Source organism: Mustela nivalis, assembly GCF_964662115.1.
Source record: "Mustela nivalis genome assembly, chromosome: 14".
Lineage (NCBI taxonomy): Eukaryota > Metazoa > Chordata > Mammalia > Carnivora > Mustelidae > Mustela > Mustela nivalis.
In genome coordinates, this window is record NC_139033.1 from 23,242,536 (window position 1) to 23,263,902 (window position 21,367).

Here is a 21,367-nt window from a genome sequence, read left to right on the forward strand (position 1 = left end):
TCCCCTCAAAAAAACAAACCACAACCCTGACTGCTCCCCCAGGCACGGGCCTCAGCCACGCAGCCTCCCTGTTCACGTGGAGTCCCTGACTCAGCCTCTACAGAAGCCCATGCAGGTTCAGAGCCGGTTCCTGGTTCCCGAAGTCCTTCCCTCAGGCTCCCCCAGAACAGACCAGCCCCACACGGAGCAAACCAAACTCTCTCCGTGTCGGCTCCCCCCTCCCCAGCACACTGTGATTTAATGATCCACTTTGGCAATTCTTAGAAATCTCCGCACTCCCGATGTCTCCCACACGCACCGCAGGGGGAGCGACCCGCTGGGCGCCTGTCCCCGGCCGGCAGAGTGCGATGGTGCGCGGCGGCTGTGTTCGGCATCCGTCGGATTTCCGGGAGAACCCAGTCCCGGGCACGCCGGAGCCACCGAGCGCTTCCACACAGGCCACGTCCTCCTGGCAAGTATCCGCTGTCCCCTCCCCCGCGCCACACAGGACGGCCAAGTCCTAGCCAACCGGCCCAGAGTGTGGAGGAGTAAAGAACAAAGTAGAAAATTGTTCGAGAAGGCTTCAGATAAATTAATAAGTGAGACACAGGATGAGTCATTTAGAAATGAGGAATATTTCTAAAAACATCCCTAACCTTTGGAGCTTGACGTAACGGGTGTCATCTGGTCTCTCCGGCAAAGTGACATGGCAGCCACTGGAGAAACCAAAACAGAGCAGCATGTGGGCACATATATACACACACGTGTACACACGCGTGACGGGTTTTTGTTCCTATTTCATGTGGGAAGCACGACAGCGACAGGAAAACTCACGAGTGTGGGGCAGGAGCCTCCGGACCCGCGGCTTTCCAAGGAGGACAGATGTCGGGGTCCTCTGGTCCGCTGAAGACACCGCAGCACCAGAGTCGCAGAAGGACCAGGGATGGCCGGGCATCCGGGGTGCCATTCCCCACACGCCAACTACCACAGACAGACTCTGTACGGTGCACGGCAAACACTAGCAAGCAACACGTGGATAGCTTCGGAGGTCAAGGAATCGGACCGACCCGGGCTTAACTTAGAAGACTGTACTTCCCTTTTTCTACTTGGCCTTATGACAGTCGAGGCCGTGCTCGCTTCGGCAGCACATATACTAAAATTGGAAAAATGACAGTCGAGGCCACCCATCCACAGAACCTCCACTTCAAGAGCTTCACTCTGTCTAAGAGACGGGAGTAAGGACACTACAGAAATTAACGTACAGAATACACGCACACAGGAATCGAGGAAAGCCAGGCTCTCACCCAGTTCCCGAGCACCGACTACCTCCCAGGCACCGTCCCAAGTACTGCGCGCACAGCATGAACAAACCTGTAGCCCCATGAAGCTTAATTACAGAGACAACGGTCGTTACTATACTTAGCATCAGATTCCGCCATTCGCAAAAGTTCACTGAGAAGAAGGCTGGACTTCATGATTTATAACCAAATAATTACTTTTGTCCCATAAATATGTTTTTTTACGACCTAATGTTTCAGGCTCAAATACAACTTTGGGCCTTCTGCTAGGAAGGACGCACAACATGACAGCAGGCTTCCCGCCCTCCCGTCGGCTGTATCCCTTCCCGGGTAAGAAGCATGAGGAGGACACAACTATGGAGCAGCATGTTGTAGAGATGACAATCGGCTAGAACTGGGTCTGCCCAGAGAACCCAGCCTACCTACTGACCTTAGTGACTCCAGGAAAGGTCACAGGGAAGAACACATGAGTACCACACACCCCTCAGATGGGAAAGGTCTGAAATACACCAGTGCCCCTAGAACACCAGCAGGGCCCTGTGTGGTGACCACTAGAGTGACCAGCAGGACCACTGACTGGTGACCTTAATGACCACTGACTGGTGACCTTCAGGACCACTGGGTGGTGACCTTCAGGACCACTGGGTGGTGACCAGCACTCCTAGGACTTAACATATACATGCTCTATAGTGCATAGAATTTCTAGAGAAGGATGTTGATACAAGTGTCAAAGAGTGGCCTCAGAAGAGAATATGACGAGCGTCCACACCATAGCACGGACACTGGTCTTCCTGCCTGGAGACCCAAGGCATCAGAGCAGACCCTGCAGGAAGCCGAGAAGCTGTTCTACTGCCCACGGCCACGGCACGCCGCAGATCACGGTTGAATTACGCGGAAGGAGAGAAGACAAGACAGCTGAGACAAATCGGAAAATGGATTTTTTGTTTCCCATATTCAATCCTGATAACATTTATTTCATTACTCAATGAAATTTTTACATGCACGGGATGCATAATAAGATATTTTATATAAAGTTAATATTGATAACCACTTTAGTTTGCAAAATAGTCACTATACCGTGAGATCCATTACCTCAAGGACCTTCTTAGTTATTTTTCTTTCCCTTAGACCTCTCTGGAAACAAGCAGGTACTCAAAGTAAGTATTTATTGGGTAAATAAGCCAATGAATGAACAATTGTACAAATGAGCAAATGAAATCCAGGAGACAGAAATTCGTGCCAGTTAGGACGGTCCCGACTTTCAGCTGAGAAATCTGACATTGGAGGAAAAGACGTATGCTCTCTGAGGGAACCCGAGCCACTGTTTTGGGCTTGAGTCTAAAGCCGCTCTGGTGTTCTTAACTCAGTAGTGTCAAGGCACAAGGCAGGGTCCCCTGCAGAAAGTTCCAGAGAGAGCCCACGTGTCAAGAAGCCAAGATAACTATACATTTAAGGTCAATATTTGTTTCTCATTTACCCCCCCACCTTATTCCAAGAAGGATTTAAGGCAGCTTGTTGTATGCCCAAGGGCCCACTGAGGCTCATTTTCGGTCACACGAGTGACTGCACATCAAACATGTCCATGGGCAGGTGTGGCGCACTAACGACCTACAGAGACTGGAATGCGGGGGCAGGAGGCCATTTGCCTTTAATATGAAATCAAAGGTAGAGCAGCCAACACTATATCTATAATGTATTTTAAAAACCACCTAAAATATCACAGAAACAATTTGTTCCTTGAGTGTTTTAAGAACAGCAAACATGAGGAGGGGGAAAAAAAAAGAAACCTTTTTCCCGATACCCTTGAACTAAGTTTATAGACATGTGTGTGTATAAATACATCATACTTAACAGAAAAGTTAACGGAAACATCCAGAACCACACAGCATTTTCTTAATTTGAGTTGGTAACCAACCAACTACCAATTACCAAGCATAATACAAAAAATACAAGATGTAATGGGAAAAAACCTTTCCAATAACTGCCCAACAGCCCCGGCAGAGTGGTCATTACTCCCGACGCATCCCCACTACTCCATCGTCCGGAACTGTATTTATTATGAATTATTAGATTTTGGAGCACTTGTCCTCTGAAGAGCTCAAGACACTGCAAAATAACTCCTAAACTGCGCACAAACGTGACAAGAACAGCTGTAGTGTTACAATCGGCGGGGAGGGGAGAGGTAGGGGAGAGACAGAAATGGACAGAGTCAAGGATGGGGAAAAAGTGGCTGAGAAGAGGGGCCAGGGCAGCCAGAGGAAGAAGGTGTGCCGGGAAGCAGCGACCGTCATTTCAAATATCCAGTAAAGGCGAGTCTGGCTCTGGTTGTCCCCAGCCAGACCCACGGCCGGCCACCATTTCTTCACGATTCAGCTGCCTGGCACATGGGAGATCCCCCAGATTTATAGGATATGTTTCAGCTTCCATCTGTGTAGACAGGGCCCTTCTAAAAATAGCAGCCTCTCCATGATATCCCATGGAACATGAAAGCGAGCAGAGCCCAGGTGTAGCCTTGCCTTTCAAAGAGCTCCGAAAACCACCAGCACCACCACAAAATGGATATACCTACGTGCCCAGAGAAGCCCACACTCAGTGCTTCCAAAGTTGGGTTTTTAAAAGTATTTTAAAGATCAATTAATCCATCCTCCCATCCGAGCACAGAGAAAGTCTTACCAGCCGGTGAACCGCACAGTAGGTGGGGAGCCGGGGCACAGGTGCTCCACACACAGTGCTCCAAGCCTCCTCGCAAAGCCAGAGGATGAAACAGCCTCTCTAGGGGAAGAACGGGAGCGGGCCCACCATGACCCCCTCAGAAAGGAAGTTTGTGTAAGCGGTTCCTTTAGCTCCGAGATCCCAAGAGTGACCACAGGGTTCTGCTGCCAGTGCGGCCGGCGGACTCGTCTCCACCTGTAACCCCTGGAAAAACAAGGAGCGACGCTGACATGTGTGGACTCCCGCAGGCCAACGCTGGCTCCCAGAGCCAACAGCCCGAATGGGCGGCACCGTGGCGTGTTTTTCACGGAGCTGGAGTGACTGGCCCAGGACTGCGCTCCGAATGCTGTGTGTTCGCCATGGAGATCCGCGTGGACGCCGCAGCCTTGTTGAGGGAAGTGTCCCGCTCCTTCTTCCTAAGTGAACCGTGCTCCACTACGAATTCCAGACTCCCCGCCCCCCAAAGCGAGGAAAGAACACACTGGGAGTAAAATACGTTTCTGTAGTTCAAAGTTTTAAACAGATAAGCAGGTAGGGCTGGGGAGGCTGCAGGTGTAACGGACATCACTTTTCTGTGTGGGCACGGGAGGAAAAACTGCAGACAGAATTCCTGCAACATGGTAAGCTACGAGGCCGGCTCCAAATTTCACAACTGCTAAGGCTGGGGACTGGCCAAGGCAGGTGCAGGGCCTAGAGGGGCAGCCTGGGAACATGGGTTCGTGAGCTCACACGGACCCGTGACTCCTTCCAAGATCCGAACAGGTCTGAGAACTCAACACAGGTTCTTGACTTGGTGACAGCAAATCTAACCTCATCTGGGTCCACCAGAACCTGAGCTGAACAGATGTGAGCGTGTTTAGAGCTTACTCACCCAAGGCTGTGCGAATAATCACACAGTTCACTACAGAAAAATCCATGTTTCTTTAAGCTGAGGATGCAAATATACAACACACACACTGAATTTCCTTTCCAAAATCTGAGAAATTCTGAATTCCAGAATGTGTCTAGCCTCAAGGAGTCCAAGTAAAGGGTAGTGGGGGCTCCCGTGTCCCTCCCTGTCCACTGTCCGGATGTGAGGGCTCCCCTCACAGTTTCCCTGGAGTCCACTACAGACCCGGTACATGAGAAACCCAAGTCGAGTTACCTCTCCAATGTGCACAACCATCTACCAGAAGGAATGTTCTGGACCCTCAGAAACACTGGCCGAATGAACAGATGAAAACAAGATAACTGATGACAAGTTGAGTAACGCAAACCTAATTCTCAAATTCAACTTATTTTAACTTTCCAAAACACATGCTAAACTTCTTACAGCCACACGGGCTAAATATCCACCAGCAAAACCAAGCACATAGAAGCCACCCAGGGGAGTCCGAGTAAGGAAGATTCTACCCTATGATGCACGGTTCCCCCAAATTTGGCTTCATCGATAAAAATTTACCTCTGTGGTTACATCATAAAGCCAACTGAGAAACAAAGGAAAAGTTCCCATGTGGAAGGTTCACAAATAATGGAAATCTAGCTTCCGTTACTAAAAATGGGTTTGACTATACATCTATTTTCCTTACTAGGGCTAAGTTTTAAAGTCCTGTGAGTATCTAAAATTACAGGGTACAGGCAGGTAACTCAGTTTACACAGGCGCTCGCAAGCTACTGAGAGCGAGAAACGGTCTCTCAGTGTCAGCGGAAGCATCCTCAGAGACTCAAGATGCTCCAGGGTGACCGACGGAAAAGCCAGGATCCTGGAGAAGTCCCGTGCTGGAGAAGCGCAGGCACATGGCCCCAGATGATACGAGGGCCAGGCAGGAGCAGACAGCTGGGTGACAGGCAAAGGTGCCCGGTGATGGGCAGAGGCTGGGCGTCCACTTGCAGCTGGGCAGCTGAGGGCACTGTGGAGGGACCCAGGGACACCATGGAGTGACGCCCCCGGCAGTCCTCCACCCCGAGCCCGCCAAGGCCCCACCAACAGGACAGAAACAGCCTCTCACCTCACAGCACCCACGTCAGCCCGAAAACGCTATCAGACTGGCCTCGAACGGGGCCACATGCTGGGAACTGCTGGGATTTGGTTCCCCGCCACCAGCAAACTCTATGTGTGTGTGTGTTTGTGCGCACGCGCGCGCTCGCGTGTGTAGCCAGCTGAATGAAATCTTACAAATCATGGTTCCACCTCCCATCCCGTTGGCGTGCACTTGAGTAAGTGTTGTACAAACACAGAAGGGGGGAAACACAGTGTTTAAAGGGTATTTTCGAGTTTCCAGTCCAGGAATTTTCCATCCACTCCTTTGTTCTTTTTTTTTTTTTTTTTCTTCCTTGTAGGAGCCAGGAAGGGCTCGTGCTACACCAACAAATGACAGGGCAGTCAGGGGAATCAGGGAAGAGAGACGACGTCTCTTTAATTTTGCACACATGATGTTTTCAACCACTAAGGTCATACCTGCGTGTGGTGACTGACAACTTTTCAGCTTGATTCAAAGCAAACAGCTGCTGCTTTGATTGCCTAGCAACTAAAACCTGACGGATGGCCCTTACGATGGATAACTACCATAAATCACCTCATTCAAATGCTCCAAGAAAAAAATTAAAAAACAATGGTTTTCATGACATTTGCTGCACTCCATAATGTGCCGTGATAAATTTGGCCTCCTTACGGATGCACAGTTGTGGCTGCGGAAGTTCTGCTGTCTTCCTGGGCGTCCGGCCCTGCGGTGGCACCACTATGCCCGGCCACTCTCGCCAGGACCCCGTGTCCCGCCTCGCTGATGCGGCCGCGGCCCCCCTGCGTTCACACTGCCTACAATATATTTAGTGCGATGACTTGACCTCGGCCCACATTACGGACGCCATGATTCATACGAATGTGACGGACTACTTCCTGTTTGCAGACATTGCATATGTTCCTAAAAGGCAAAGAATGTGCTTTTAACTTGCAAATAAACACAGACCTGTCCACCCTGGTAAGACTGATAGGAGATCTCGGCCCACGTCCTTTGAAAGCTCCATCAGCAGAGCCGCAAGCGAGTCTACCTGGAGAGGGGTGGTCAGGAAAGGAACCCCCTGATTCTCCGGGTCTCGTTTCACTGCCCCCCATTTCACCGAGCAGTCACAAGCAGGGACCAGCAGTCCTTTGCACCCTCCCTTTATCCCTTGCTTTGCTCCAGTGGACTCCAAGTTTCTTCTGTTAAGGTTGTATCAGAGTTAGAAGGATGTAAGGACAGCTGCTTCCAAGAGAACCATCCTCTGACCAGACGTGGGTTAGCGATTTTCAATAGAAGAGGCCCCCCGATTCGTTTCTGAACCCCCACTCAGCTCTCCTGCTGGGAGCCAGCTTCTGTCGTGGGTCGCTCAGCCACCGGACAGACATGAACAGAGCAGGGTGCGAGGCTCCGGGGACAGGAGGATCACGCAGCCCTGCCCACAAGAAGCTTAGTGTCCCCTGGACCTGTGACACAGACACAGCAGGGAGCAGCTTCATGCACAGAGACTCACGGTCTCGCGGACCTATCATGTGGCGGGTGACATTCGCCCCAGCAGACAGTGCACCCTCCTGACCCTCAGAAGTTTCCAACGCTAAGGAAGAAAGAATTACTCTTTGTTCTGGAGGCTGCACAATTGCGAGGAACTGTCTATATTTAAAAGCCCAAAGGGGGCAAGGAGAGCATACATTCCAAGTCACAAGCGGCATCAGAGCTGCTGTGGCACGTGGCGCTCTGGGGCCAGTGGTGGCAGCCCTGCACAGGTCCATGTGCCCCGGCGTCACGGGGACCACCCGGTGTCAGGGCCCCGTGAGTCTGGCCGGCACTGGGACGGCAGGGGGCTACCCAGCCGCTGCTCGGCCCGGCTCCAGCCGAGCCCCCACGCCACTCCTCTCCGTTCCGTGAGCCCAAAACCCTGAAACGGAAGGAGGAAACATTAGCCACAAAGAAAACGAGGGAAGGACCCAAGAGCCGCGACCCAGGGAGCTGGGCCTGCAGACCCAGGTATCAGCCCAGGGAAGGACTCGGAACCCAGCAGAGAGGAAGGATGGACATCGTCCCTGGGCATGTGCAATCACGGGTGCACTCCCGGGATCCCCGCCCTGAGCAGGAAGAGCCAACTCTCCCGCAGTGCAGCTCTCCGGTGTTCTAAGAACTGAGCTCTGACAACCCGTCGTTGGAAGGTTCACCGTCCGATGCACGGATCCCGCTCAGTAAGCTCCTCCGAGCTCTCAGCTGAGCGAACGTCCATAACGATGCCGAATCAGTATCGAAGCAAACGAGAAAGACTGGGATTAATTAGGTCGGCGGGACCACCTCTCCTGCATATGCTTCTACCTTGAGGCATTTGGAGATAACCAGGCATTCTCGCCGAAGCTTCATGCTCCCGACGAGGAAGAGGTCCAGCTTCGTTCCCTCTTACACAGAACAGGCTGCTCTCCGCAGCCCTTAGGAGAGGGAGCTGGCGTCAGACACCGCCTTTACCGTGTCCCCGATGATGGCAAGCTGTGGGGCGCATCTCACTCTCTAATATCATCAGGGTCCTAATGGATAACGCGGATCTGGAAACTGGTCTTTAAGCACCGTCTGCACGGCCACGGGCTGTGCCATCACACTCCAGAGCGACTCTGCCCACACCCCGACTGTCCTCAGTGTGGGGGCCGGGGGCCCACCAAACAGGACAGTCGGGAGATGCTGTCCCTTTAAAACCAGAATGCTTGTTTCCCTTCTGTAAGAAAAGTAAATCACACTATAGTGAGTTGAGCTTTGAAAAAAGCATCCATCCATTAAAGTTCATGGATTCGCGTTTCCAGATTGTCCCTCCCCTGGCTGGGTCTCAAGTTACAGCCTTGTACAACCCAAGTCTAAATAATATTCACCATGATAAATGGCACCATAACTCCGATATCCACAATCAATCTTTGCTTTAAAGATACATCCATCTTCAATAATGTTGATGGGGATTCTGTAAAATGGGAAACGTGACTGTTTTCCCGACCTCGTGACAGTGGGGGAAGGAAGCTCTGAGTGATGGCTGTCAGCTCACATCTGGCTGCAAAAATAAATTAGCCTTATGTAGACAAATGAAGGGCCAGCTCTGCCTAGGAAACAGCCACTCCTGAGCAATGGCTAATTTATAGGACTTCTTTCTGGAAAGTTCCTGGCTGAGGCAACAGTCTGCTTAGATATCTCTTTAAATGATATCTGAAGCCGTAAATAGCTTCAGTACCGGGGACTACACAGAGTACAAAGGGCTAGGGACGGGAGCACCGGCAACTTTTCTCACATTCTCACACATGATTAAAATGCAAAAGTCTTCCCTTCCAGGGTGAAGAAACATTTTAACCAAACGCTTTTTTATATTTTAACACTGTACACTCGCCTCTGGTGCATCTTTTTTTCCCTTTTCCCTTTTGGTTCCTTTCTGGTAGTTTGGGGACTCCCCCAAAAAGTAAACAATCTGGGGGTGAGGGCAGCCTTTTCTTTGCCTCCTAAAAAAATACATATATAATACATAGGATGTATATATTATACATACATACATGTCCTTTGAGTAAGTACAAGACCCAAACCTCATCACTGTCTTCCTAAGGGCAGGAAGGGGATTACGGGTTCTAAGTAACAGAGAAGAAACATCTGTGGGGTTTTAGTAGGTGGTTTCAAAAGTAGCCCAGAGGAAAACACTTACTAGGCAGGCCCTAAAATAAATAGAAGACCGAACTTCTGCTGGGGAGGACAGAAGGGAAACTCTATCCCTGTTCTTTCTGTCTCTGACCTTGTCTCACGGAGGGAGACTTGGAGCTTGAATTCTTAGAGCTGTAGGAAGTGGGCAGAGCAAGGCAGACGCCCTCTGTGGGGTGCGGGGACTTGGTGACTCGAGGGGGGGTCCCGGGCGGGAACAGACGCTCGCTGGGGTCTCAGAGTGGCTCTGGCGGGAAGGGGCAGCCGCTGCTGCCCGCCGAGGTGGGGAGGGTTAACTCCGTGAAGGTTGAAGGACTTACAGTAATGCTGTGAAGACAGAAACATCACAGGCTTTCCTGGCAAGGGGCTCACAGAGGGTAGGAGGGACTGCGAAATGAACTCTCTCAGGCTTTGTCGGCAGCGTTTCCCAAGGCCCAGCCTGGCCCCTTTGATAAATGACACATGTCATTCTGTCACAGCCTGACAGTGCAGCTGGGAGGGCTGGTGATGTATGGCTCCAGTGAAAAGGAAATCAACTTTTTGGCACCGAGTGAGCCTGTGCCCTGTATAAGGATTTTGTTTCTCAAAAAGTGAAAGATAGACTTAGGATTAAAAAAAAAAAAAAAAAAAGTTGAAAAACAGATTGAACGACAGCTTACACTTAACATAAATTAACTCAGTAATGGCGAAATGTGCTAGCCCGTGATAAATAAAAGCTACATTAGTCAATTATTAATCACACTCTAACTTGTAGCCAGAACCCATGACTTAAATCTGGGGCCTGAGCTGCCTTACAAACAGATAAGACAGTGTCTGATAGATGTCTTCCAGAGGGCAATCAGGAAGGAATCAAAGACTCAGTGGGCTCACCAATGGGGAGGGATGGAAGGTTCTAGAAAAACGGGGGGGGGGGGGGCGGGCAGGGAGGGTGAGTAGGAAAGAGGCAAAGACCCATTCCTTGGAGACGGAGTATCTACCGGCTGCGCAAGGAAAATCAAATGTAACAGCTCCATCCAAATACTTTCTTCCCTATCAGGACTTAACTCCCTCTGAACATCCAAGGCATGTGTATACTACAAACCAACCTTGACCCTTATGTATATTACTTTGCCTTGAAAATATGTTGCTAGTTTTGATTCCCCCCCTACTTCCCCTCCCTCCCCCCCACACTACTGAGTTACATCTTTTAAATCAAATCCCTGCAGATTTTCCCAGAGCTAGCATTTATTCCCAAACCAATTGTTTACCACCGATTATCATTTAAGCCTCACATTTTACCAAACGAATTGACATTTGACATTCACGCAGAGTGAAGTGCAAACCTTCCTCTCCATCAAGTGGCTCTTGTTTGGCTGAGTTCTAAACATAAATGCCAAAAACAAACAAACAACAACAACAAAAAAAAAAAAAAACAAAAACCAAAAAACAAAACTCCAGAAAAATAATAAATGAAACAAAAAAACAAAAACCTGTTCCAGCTTGGAGGTGTCCCTGTTCTTCATGATACCATGAAGTGAACCCCCCCCCATGGAGTCCCCAGTTAACCCCTCTGCCTGTGCACACGAGGCTCCACCCCTCAAAGCATCCCGCACCTAGGGAAGACCCTGCCCTACCAAGAACAGGATCTGCGAGATGGTCCGCAGCTGTGGGATCTTCATTCCTTGTGTCCAGAAGACCTGTTGAGATTGTAAGGCCATCCCAGATGTTTAAAGGACACACTGAGGTCACAGGGCACACTAATATGTAGGTAATAGACCCACTCAGTCAGGAAAGTCTCGTTGGACATGCAGACAAGTAAGTGTGGGAAGCCACATCTCCAGCATCCCAGAGAGCGCCATGGTTTTACTTACCTAGAGCCATGCCTTGCTTGCACACAGGGGATATTCAAGATATGTCTGCCGAATTCAATTCAAAATACCCCGTATTTCCTGAACAAAGGCAAGGAAGCCATCTCTCGTTAAAAAGCTACAGCCACATTTCCAGTCCACTCTTGTGTGATTAAGAGGAAGTGAACCCAGGAGGCATTTCCGAAGCCCAGCCCACTGCCATCAGACACATCTGCACCCAATACTTCCACCTGGTGCAATTTCTGGGTCTTATGTGCAGTGACATATTTCCATATGCCTTGACATGAGAATGGCAGAAGGGCCCAGAAGTTGTTGATTTCAGTTTACTTCCAATTTTGTATGTAAAAAGGCACTCAAGTTTTACCAAACGCAAATTCTCCGAACACAACCAGCTTTTTTTTTTTTTTTTAAACAAAAGAGGACAGCTGTTGCTTCAAGACAACTACTTCCTCCAGCTCAGGGGTCGACGAGACGAGGTGGGGTTCAGGCATATGGTGGGGTGGCGGAGCAGTAATGCTTTCAGGATCCTCCAATAAGCTAAACCCTTCTTTTACAAACAAGGAAACTAGGGTTTGAGGATGGAAGGGAAAAAATCTGGGAAAGAACAAAGGCCCAGGCCTCTGTCCCACCCCGCAGGTTTCCCCCATAGAGGACACTGTACTCAACAATCTATTCCAAGTCAACCTTCTGGATTTAAACATGTACAACCAACAGGCAGGCTCCAAATCAAGTCAAATGTTTAAAATAGCCCCTAAAGCCAGTGGTTTCCTCCATGGCTGTAAATAAGAGCTGGGGGGGGGGGCGGTGGGCATTGGGGGTGGGAATCATACATTAAAACACAGGCTGATGTTTAAACTTCTCCCTTCCTCCAGCTGAAATATAATTTTTCTTTAGTCCATAAAAAATTCAGATAGTGTGCAGAATGTTTATATATTACCAAGGTCCCTCTTTAAAAGGTTTATACTTTTACTTTATGACCTGTCCTTGATTTGACACTTCCGCTCATCAGAAAGGGATTTATAAAATAATCCTGAAGGTGAGGAACACACATGTGTCAGGGACTCGCTGGGTTTCACGACACGAAATTTAAGAAGAGACAGAAATCCTGTTAAGCTCTCTTTAGTCACCAATAGACATCAAAGGTAATAATTAAAGAAGACAGACGTCATAAAACATAAATTTATGTCTCTTTTAATAATGCACAAGCACTGTAGTGTGTAAAACATCTATTAGGTTGAAAGAACATGAAAACGTTCCAATAAGAAAAAATCTATGTTTTGTTTTGGGGTATTTCCCTTCCTTTAAAAAAAAAAAAGTAGGATCTTTTTTTTTTTTTTTTTAACAAGTTTAAACCGAAGTCTTTCAAAACCTTTGCCATCTGTGGGTACATGAACTATGAATGACCCCGAATGATTTGCACTCTGCTCAGAATCCCTTAGAAAGCACGGGAAAAAGTATCATTAAGAATGACTGATGACTGTCAGTCAGGGTTGACCTCATCCAAGCTTTGGTCTCTGCCTCCGTAATAAGCTGCCTTTATTAGTGGCAACACTCCATAAAAGGGGTGTGTTTAGTCACAGGATAGCGGCCTCCGCATGCCCATTGCTTCTCTCCGAAAGATTGATTAGTGCTCATTTTTACTGCCTTCCCAACACAGACAGGGCAAGTGCTCCACAATCAGGGCCACAAGCCGCACACTGGAGCCAGGCGCTGGGGAGGGGATGCCTGCAAACAGGGCCGGCTGGGCGGCGGGGTCAGTGGCGAGGGGTTGTTTTCTTTCTTTCTTCCTTTTTTTTTTTTTTTTCCTTAGGAATCCATCTTACACACACACACACACACACACACACACACACACCCCGATCCAACCACAGTCCCATCTGTGTGTTGGACTCCAGGGCCTGGAGGAGAAGGCTGGGGAAGCACCCACGTCCGCAGACAGGGAACTGAGGACCCACTGAAGTATTAACTCGTCTTGAAACCAAGAGGACTCCCAGCCTGCAGCCCTCTCTCTCTGAAATCAGCAGTTCCCAGCAAGCCAACAAGGAGACTGTCTGCAGAATGAGACCTCATAACCAGCCTTCGACATCAAAACACAAAGATGTAATTATTACCCATTAAAACTGAACATGTGTGAAACTGGAAAAAAAAATCTTCCCTATACAAGCACATAAAACCCATCTACTGCTTTTGTATTAACTACTAAATTATTTTTAAGAAGCAATTGCTGTAGAAACAGACACATGAATTTATGTCTAATCTCCACACACCCCCAAATCCCTTGCACCAACTCAACTCTGGTTGAGAGAGACCTGAGTACCCTGAATCCCAGAAGGAAAGACGGAGGCATCGGTGTATTATTATCTTTGTCATCACCCTTACTACCATCACGAGGTGTCAGGTCGTGAATCGCTCGGAGGACACAGAGGAGCTGGCTTTGTGGTACCCTGAGCAGGTGCCCCACGGAGCAAATGGAGACGATGTGTCCCATGCGATCTCTTCCATTCCAAATACGTCTATAAACAAATTTAGCTCACAGGGTGATTAATTTGCAGAAACCCCTTGGGAATAAGCCAGCCTCTCAGCAGGCTAATGCCTTCAGCCAGCTACTCCCAGAAATTTAGCCAAACACCACAACAAGCTCCCACTTTCAGAAAACTGCCTGAGAACCTCGGGATCCGGTTACCATGTACGAAGCACCTACTGGAGTTGGATTTCTTGCCGCAAAAATTAGGGGGTGAGTGGGGCATCTGAGGACTCCTTTAAAGGGAGCTCCCCTACAGCAGCCGCTCAGCATCTCCCCTTAGGTAACTCAGAACGAGCGAGAGCGGGAGGGGGAAGAAGGGAGCCAAAGCCAGGCCCTTGGGCCTCTCCACGGGCTCCGTATGGTGGGTGTCACAGCAATGAACTTGAAGCAGCAGGAGGGTGGGATCCAGCACCCTGCCCCCCGCCCACTCCGCCGCGCCCCGGGGAGTTCACTGGAAGCTGCACAGAAAGGGTTGGGATCAGAAGGAGACAAGGCTCTTTTGTGACCCACCAGTTCCAAGTTGGGTCTTCCCCCAGAGCTTCTGAGACACTTATTTTTCCCAGTTCCCAAAAAGTGGGTAAAAACATGCTTTCAAAACCACCTCCACACGTTTTCCAACCCGCCCGGGGATGAGGTCCATCATGCTTCCTCCTCCTAAAATTAGTGCTAATGACTGATTTGAAATTGACAAGCAATACAAGTTCAATGCCTGCTGAATGAGGTGAGGAAAAGTTTGCTGGGGCAGAAAATGGCACTCGGCGAGGTCGCTCCATCTCCGTCCACACGGTGCGCGAATCCAGACCTCTGTGCACCTCCTTTTTTGAAGAACCCCAATGTCCTGTTTTCATTAATATTATTAGTGTTTTCTATACCATTCACTGAGGACCCACAATTGGAATTACTTCCTGGCCGACTTAGAATACTCACTAGAGTGCTTATTTCCAATTACCTTCTGGAGTTGGAGCGGTTCCCTTCAATTTTAAAATTAAAAGAGTATTTATAGACAAATAGGTAGTTAGACAGATGCAGAGATGGATATGGACAGGCACACACATATATACATATAGCCCAGGGTGGCGGTGGGGGTTTGAAGGGATTTCTGCACGGCATAGTAATGCTAAGGTATTGTTTATGGTCACATTATTTGTCTGTATTTGGCTTTTCTGGATGCCAGTACCTTCCCAGGTAACAATAAAGCTTAGCAGGAAAAAACAGACATGTTTTACTGTTATTTTCATGTAGCTCAGAACTGGAGCAGGGCAGGCTCTTAGAGAGTATTACACAGTTTACTGCATTAATAATAGGATGCCCCACTGCTGTGACACGTTCTGTACTTGAAATAAATATTAGTCACGATACTTGCGTTTTAAATCCATATATTTTAAAGCCGTGTTGTAGCAATGGCACCCACGGCCAGGGATGTCTTGCCAATAAGGCGTATTAACCATTTTGAAAAGAGCCTTCATTTTGGTTCTGTGTTCATTGGTATGTCCTACCATTTCTTGCTATGAATCTTGCAGCTGGCTTTTAAAAATAGTAAAATGCAATAAATACAGGTTTCTGAAAAGTTCACATTCCCAAGTCAGGATGTATACTGACCTTCACTGCTGATTTAATTTATTTCGTCATATGATCTTGCTGAAGATGCACTTTACTTTTAACTAAAAACTGGGGATATTTTTTTACAACCAAATTTTCTCAACCTCCATTCAGTCCAAGCTCAGCCTCCCCTCCTATATACCCACGCCTCCCAGCAAGCTTTAGAGTGGAATTTATAAGCATGTAAGTACTTGACCTATATTTACCATATGCTAATTTCCTCCAGAAAGGAGCCACGAAACACACCTTTAAAAAATTGCAGCTAGCAAGTTGAGGCAGAAATGCCCGTATTTCACATTTGGAACCGCGTAGGGTTCAATATGTAGATGGTTAACACCAGCCCTGCTGGAAACAGAAACACAGGCACGGAAAGCAGCCCTGTGAGTGCTTGGCTTGGAGAGATTCTAGTTGGCTATTTTCCTGCAGAATGTGCCGCAATCACAAAAAAATCAGGAAATCCTGTATTGCATTTTGCCGGGAAAATAGAAATGGCAAAATCTACAATAAGGTAACGGAGCCTTGACTTTTTTCTTTACAAACAAGAGACAAATCCTTGTTCATGTTGGCGCGGAATTTCAGAAAGACACAATGGACACAGAAAGGAAAAAAATGTCTATCGTCTAAAAAAACTGCTTACTGCTGCAGCACGCCATGGTGGCTGGGCAACGAAAAGCAGATCCAGAAACGAAGGGACTGGAAAACACGAAAAGGTGAAGCAAGCAGTTTAGCTAATAGGCCTTCCCAGAAAATATGAAGTGAAAAGAACATCAAAGTTGTGATTCGACCTTAATGGGTTAGTTTGATTTTCCTGCGAAACAATGGAATCTATAAACAATTTAACGCTAATTAAAATAGAAATCCAATCTAGATATTCCCAAACCAGAAAATCCAAGCAGGTGATTGCATCGAGAAAGCACCAAACCATAACTGAGCTCAAACACCTCTCCAGGAATGATCTCCTTTTCCTTGCCTGACAATAACCATTAAAAATGGTAACTGGAGGCCTGTTTATTCCAATTCTCAGTAAGCAGCTCTGCTGGGTTTTTCCAAGTACATAAATTTAACAATATATTTCTCCAGTGAAGTTAAAACGTAAAAGGGAGTTGGTTCGGTTGCTTATCTAACCACAATTCACTGTTTTCTATGAATCCTAAGAAAAGAGGCACATTTAAAAAAAAACTAATCTTTTTTCTTTCTTTCTTTCTTTTTAAATCACTGTCAGCTATCGCTTCAGCCACACAGGGAGCTCACGGTGTTGTAAATGCAGAAGGCCCCTGCCTAGAAGCACAGATCTCCGTGCCTCCACAAGACTTCTCTAGTAGGAAATATTAACAAACTGCATTTTCAATGCAGCCAAGCTCTCCTGCGTGCAGCCTACTGGACGGTGTGTGTGAGGGCCTTCACTCCCGACAGCACTAGGGTTTTTTACATTTGAGGGGGCTTCCGGAAACCACGGGGCGGGACGGCATCGCAGCAAACCTGGGATGTGCCACCTGCCCGAGTGGTAGTGCCTAAATCACAGGCATTTCCCTACCTACAGGTACGTGAGCAAGCACACCCCCCCACACACGTGCAGGTCAGCGGCCATACACACTCGGTGCAGCTGAGCACACTCACAACCGTAGTCACACAAGACCACATGTGCAGAGAACGATGCCCCCAGCACTTATTTCATTATTAGAAAAATTTCTAACCAGGAGGGCAGGATCAAATATCACCGCTGCTAAGGGGCTTTTCTGCGTTCTCAAAGAATACTGGGCTGTTGCCCCCCCCCTTCTAAAAAGAAATCTGTAAGAAAGAGTTCAAGAATTTTTTTTTTTTAATCCAAGGCTATATCAAACAGCAAAGACGACAATTATTCTACAGCAAGAAAAGACCCTGAACTACTTACGATTTAACCTTTACTTCACCTAACTGATGTCATAACAACGGTGCTTAGTGTATCTCAAGGACAAATGATCGTGCAGGGCTGTATACAATTCGAGGAGTGCTATCGCTCCAGCAAACTGTTGTCCCAAAAATTATATTCATTGCTTTTCAAAATGTTATCAACTTAATAAATAAATACCTTCCCGGGTGAAAAATACAGTGGCACTTTATTTTGTTGGTAAGGGCATCCTCTATCAACCCTATTGATAAAAACTAAAAAAAATTACCTGTTTCTACTCTGCCCAGCTCTACCTTTCCATTAACTATATCAAACATCCTAACTGCTATTTACATTTTAAAACCCTGACCTCTTAGGTCACAGTCTCTCCTTTAGTGTTCTTTTCTGCCCGCAGCCTACTGCTACCCCAACATCAATCCAAGCCCTGTATCATTTTAGAAATTATTTCAACTCTCTCCGCCATGTCACCACAAAGGTATTCACAAATATTCTCCACCCTTGTCTCCAAATAAATTTTGTCTTTGGTTATCTTAATTCTTCATACTGCATACCATTATCTACTTTTATTGTGGTTACTGTCATTCTTCCCTCACCAAAAAAAAAAAAAAAAAAAAAGAATAAAAAGCAACAAAGTATCTCCACGTGTCGGGTTCCAACCCAGGAGTCAGTCCCCAAGAGCAAGGAGCGCCGCTGGGCTCCCTTCCCGGCCAGGTGGGTCTCAGGGAGGCCCCGCATCATTCCCAAGAAAGTTCCAATAAAATGCTTCCCATTCTTTGTCCATTGTGAACTTGAGCCTTGTCCTGGAGTAATTTGCCATCTCCTTTTTACAGGCTTTTCCGAGAGGAACCAAGAAACCAATAAGGGGCCGACGCGGGCACAGGCTGCCCGGGACGGAGACGCTCACCCCCGGCCGCGGCCCCCGCCGTGGACAGGTGCGGCTCCTGCCCTTGGCTAAGTGGGGCTTGTCTTGTTAACGACCTACAATGATGAACGTGTTTTCAACCATAGTCTCGTAGAAGATTGTTCTAGACCTGGCCTCTCAGGGAACATATATCCACCCTTAGCCGGGCATAGGCACATTTAATCAGCAGCTAATAACTGTAGAGGAGGAGCTGCTCCCCTTCATAAATCAATGTGCAAAATTGCTAATACACTAGTTATCGATTAGCACACCAACACTCATTTTGAGGCTATAGCTAAGAACTAACAAAGTGACAAGGGTAAAGTGTTATTTCTTCCACGCGCAGACAGCTGGCCTGGAAGAATGGCTCCAGCAGGCAGTAATTCTTAATTGACACCTGTCAAGATTTCGGCGGCAGTCACAGCTGCTGCAGGAGAATTTGTCCCTCGCCCTGTTCATCTGTCAGCTTTAATACCCTTCCTATGCACATATTTTTTTCCTTTGCTCTAATCTACCTAAATTGTCCCAGCTTTTGTTTGAAACCTGGGTTTTGGTAGCAGTGAATCCCTTCCTAATATCTGCCCTGTCTATAATTCAACCATCTCGCACATCAAGGTATTCGGGTTTTATTACAAAAATGAAAAGGTGGGAGAGAAAGAGCAGAGAGAGAAAGCATGTAGCCCCCTCCTCAATAAAAAAGAATCAAACCTGGTAGCATGCCTCTTTAAATTTTCAGTGTATTTTTAAATTTTCATATTCTTCTGAGTCTTTCTTGCTACAGCCATGGACCCAATATACCTGCTCTTCGTGAGACACCAACGTCACTCTTCTGTCATCGCACTGACTGCTAGCTACCACTGGAGAATACTCAGTCTCCTTCAGCCCCTGCTTCCCCCGGCCAGTGTAACAACATGCTCTTCTTGACACACCCATACAGGTAAAGACCCACAGGCACGATATTTTGCAGGAGACACAAAAGTCTTGCATTATTAAAGTTGCTGTGTAGCAAGAGAAAACAGAGCCCAACAAAGACACAGCCTCACTAGGACTCCATTCTCCAAACAGAACATGTGTGTTTGTTTGTTTGTTTGTTTGAAGGGTGATCTGGAATACAAATCACAATTTCATTTCAATGCTCAAATATACAAATTGTCCTGATTTTCCTTTTTCTGCCCAGTAAGAAAACTGCCACGACCACGGCCTTATTTGGTCTGTAAAATCAAAATCCAGAGGAAGAAGAAGAAGGAAAAAAAAAAAAAAAAAAAAAACCTTGGGTAGGGGAAGACAAAAACTAATTTTTAAGAAATCAATTCGAAATCCCATATGGCTTATTAAGTTGTTGTTTTCCTATGAAAAAAAAAAACTGTCGAAAGTGTTCGTTGAAAATGTGGATTCACCCAGTCCATGGCCACCTATGTCTTGAGAAGTTCTGTTTGTGACATTGTTCATCAGCTGCTAAGAACCAAGGAGCCCTGTGTAGGGTCCGAGGTCCTCACCCCTCACACAGGATGGGGGTGAGTTAGGTCCAGATTCTGCCTTCTCCTCAGCAGCCAAAACTCTTGGCACAGACCTGCCAGGACCCTCAGCCTCCACAGCTGAGGCATGGCCATGGCCGGCAAAGCAGACGCCATTGGCGGCGAACTTTCTGTTGGTGGCACTTATGTGATCGAACAGCACAGAACCAGTTAACCTCTCCCCTCTGCCTCCTCCATGCTGAGGCTGGCGTTCCGTTGGGGTGAAACTGCACAGACTGAAATATGAGTGGGGGCCCAGCCCGACGAGCCATGCCTTTGCAGAAGCAGCTCAAGCCAACACCATCCAGACCCCGCTGGGCCCCCATTCCTCCTGCCCAGGCCCTGAGCCCCATTCTCTGCTGGCGGGGTAAGTGCAGCGCGTGGGCATCGCCCTGGAGGAGCCCAGCCTGTCCCCATCACCAGGATCCCAGGGACGGTCCCCCCCAGTCTGCACCCACCACACACATCCATCAAATGACCAGAATGGGACAAAATGAATTCTCAAGTCATACTCCTGAATTAAAACAGTACAAAAACCTCTCATAACCAATGGAATTGCAAGTCTTAGGGAGAAAACAGTCTTGCACTGAAATCGTTGTAGCTATCGATGGTATGTATGTCATAGAAACTTCCCGAAATTAGCTACACTTTCCAATATGTTAACAAAAAAATCTCTAACTTTTCACCCAGGTCCACTTCACCCAGATTTGGACCAGAAGAACCTTCAAGAGCTCCCCTCCACTGTAAACATCGCCAGCACCTCATGGGAAACACAGGCGCACCATCCTTTTTTTTTTTTTAAAGAGTACTTTTGAAGTATACTACACAACTAGATGTTTTTAAATACATTATCATAATATTAACATAATAAGCAATGAAGGAAAATTATCCATTGTTTGCTAACAGTTATGCTAAAGAGATGCAGTGAGTAGAAAATAAGACATGCCTACAATTAAAAAAAAGATATTTCGGTCTTCATTCAAAACTGTCTCTTACTATTTTCATCACCCTGTATGAATAAATAATAATTAACAAAATTAAACTTAAATATTCAGAAAGCACAAGCAGGTGGTGCCTAAATCTCTTGGTGAATGAATGAATGGACCTGACGAGCCCCCCCCCCACCCCGGGTGCAGCCCTCCCCACCACACGTGCGCGCACACACACACACACACACATACACACACACTCACACACAGCACAACAGGGCCGCCTTAAGTAGCTGACAAAATACTTAACAAAGGAACACGTGTAAATACACACCACCGCCCCTCCCAGTGGGATCACAACCTGTGTGCGCGGGGTGACAGGGCAGTGACAAGAACAGAACCACGGAGACAGGCTGTTTATCCAGACACGACCTGTTTCCACAGCATATTTCGTGTTAATCTTATGTATAAGAGAAGTTGGATTCTGAAATCTATCTGGCGCCTCGAATCCACGTTATC

The 21,367-nt window shown here is 47.6% G+C and overlaps 1 protein-coding gene and 1 long non-coding RNA gene across 3 annotated transcripts in view; both read right to left on the reverse strand.

Annotated features, from left to right (window-relative positions):
• TSHZ1 (teashirt zinc finger homeobox 1) overlaps positions 1 to 21,367 on the reverse strand; it is a 75,223-nt gene that overhangs the window by 48,750 nt on the left and 5,106 nt on the right. The gene's annotated exons all lie outside the window — the stretch shown is intronic.
• LOC309847845 overlaps positions 2,257 to 21,367 on the reverse strand; it is a 22,409-nt gene continuing 3,298 nt past the window's right edge. Inside the window, exons 1-4 of the long non-coding RNA XR_014302667.1 lie at positions 11,497 to 21,367; positions 11,260 to 11,322; positions 9,741 to 9,973; positions 2,257 to 8,200 (exon numbers count right to left, since the gene is read on the reverse strand). The exon at positions 11,497 to 21,367 is cut by the window's right edge and continues 3,298 nt beyond it. This is a non-coding gene — a long non-coding RNA (uncharacterized lncRNA). The remainder of the gene's footprint in view (positions 8,201 to 9,740; positions 9,974 to 11,259; positions 11,323 to 11,496) is intronic.